Raw genomic sequence first — 2,176 nt, forward strand, 5'->3', positions numbered from 1 at the left:
TGATGAATGCAGATAAATGCATTTCCATCTCTTCAAATGTCACTTCTACTCTTTTCTCAATCTTGGTAAACCAGCTGCAGGAGAAAGCAGGGTGTGAATTGGCCTGTTTGTTGTCTTTTCTCATTTGGGTTGCAATTCTAAGCATCCCTACTTATAAATAATAGTTCTCAAGAACAAACTATGTATGGAGCATAGCAGTCATGTAAATAAGGTACGGACTTGTATGATTTGTCTTTAAGGCTGCCACATGCCAACAGACTGTACAGATACTCTATTTGATATGAATTAGTCCTAGGCTTAATTAATAATTTACTTCACCAGGTGAAGTGGAGGAGGTACTGGGGTTTAACTGTGTCCTATTTTTGACATTGCAACAAGCCTTTAAAATTGTTATCACGATAGCAAAAATGAACAATATTCGCATGTACCCATGTGAATCGATTTGCAACAATGTCAACAGAATCAGTAAATGTGAGTTTGAGCACATTGTACTTAAACCTCTACATCTCATTGCAGCCATCAGTATCAACCCGCTGAAAGTTCCATGAAAATTCATAGGACAGAGGTCTGAAACAAAGGTTACCAACTTTTCAGGGTTACATGTGCAAGACATATGCCCAATTACACTGTGATCTTAGCTATATTTTCCTTGGAAATAGACTGATTTATTACAATGGAACTGGCTTGCAGTTAAGTGTGGTTAGAATAATTTTAGAGATCAAGACAAGACAACAACAACAACAAAGCTCCAGCAACAAAATCAAAAGGTTTGTAAACTAATGTGTAACAGATAAATAAAAAGATCTGAGAAATATGAAAGGGATACGTGATATATTTTTGTTTTTTATGCTATAGTTATGTGCATTTTTACATGCAGAGAATACTTGAAGAATGTAGAACTATGTTGGAACTTTGTCTGCAAATTAAGCTTCAATATATTGTAAAAATAATTGTGATTATAGAGAATATTAACCTGATGCATTCTAGCTAATATTTCTATATTGTCTCAAAAATCTCATAACAGGAACTGACTGACTGAGATGACAAGTGAATTTATTCTGAACTTAAGGTTTGTTTTTTTTAACACTGCAGAGAACTCTATCCCAAGTATTCAAGTGGTCTCTGCCTCTAATTTAACAATGTCTGCCATTGTTTATGAATTTTGCATTTGTCCTCACAATTATCTGCTTTGATGCTGTGTCAAGTCTACCAGATGAATTTCACTGCTCAGAATTCATTATACATGTTCAGAAGTGATGTGGATTGCCTCAGTACTGCAATGAAACGCACCACTTTGATATATCATTCTTACTTAGCTCCATTGCTTTGAAATAGCTTTGAAGCCCCTGGCCATTTCCTGTATCGACTCAGGAGACCTGTGTGCAGTCCCCAGCATGGTCACTAGAGTATGCAAAATTGAAGTATTCTGACTTATCTGCTGGAAATAGAAGGTCTATTATTAGAAAGAATGGCACACTATTTGCATTATACCAGCATGCTTTACATTCTCAGGCCCAGACCAAACATGCAAAAATCCGCATGGGAATTTCCCAAGGAATAACTGCACACCTAGAAGCAAGACCAACATGGTTTTCCTTATCCGTGAGGTATCCATGAGTTTTTTTGCCATGGAATATCCAAGTAGTATACCTTTGTAACTTTTTATTCTTTGAGTTCTGATTCTTCCACATGGACTTTGGTCTTCTAAGGGTGCAATCCTAACCAACTTTCCAGGACGAAGGTAAGGGCAATGCAACTCCAAGATAAAGGAACAAACATTGCCTTATCTTGAAGAGGCCTCCGTGACTGCCCACCCAACTGCAGGATACAGCATATGCCCCACTGGCACAGCTATGCCAGTGCTGGAAAGTTGGTTAGGGTTGCACCCTAAGAAGGAGAGAGGAGGGTTCAAGGTGGCTCTCCCACTTAAGGCAGCCATTATGATATATACTAAGAAATGAGCTTTGTGAAAGGACCTCATATGGTCAAATCTCATGTTACTATGAGATGTTACAAAACCAAATGTGATTTTTTTCCTACCTTAAATACACTTGCATGAAGTGCTCTGTGTTTGAACAAACCAAAATGTAACGTCTGGCATCTTCTGAACTTATTTTTTTAATAGATGGGTGGGTGGGTGGGTGGGTGGGTGGGGTTCTTGATCAATGGAATTTCC

This window comes from Tiliqua scincoides, chromosome 4 (assembly GCF_035046505.1).
Source record: "Tiliqua scincoides isolate rTilSci1 chromosome 4, rTilSci1.hap2, whole genome shotgun sequence".
NCBI classification, from domain to species: Eukaryota; Metazoa; Chordata; class Lepidosauria; order Squamata; family Scincidae; genus Tiliqua; species Tiliqua scincoides.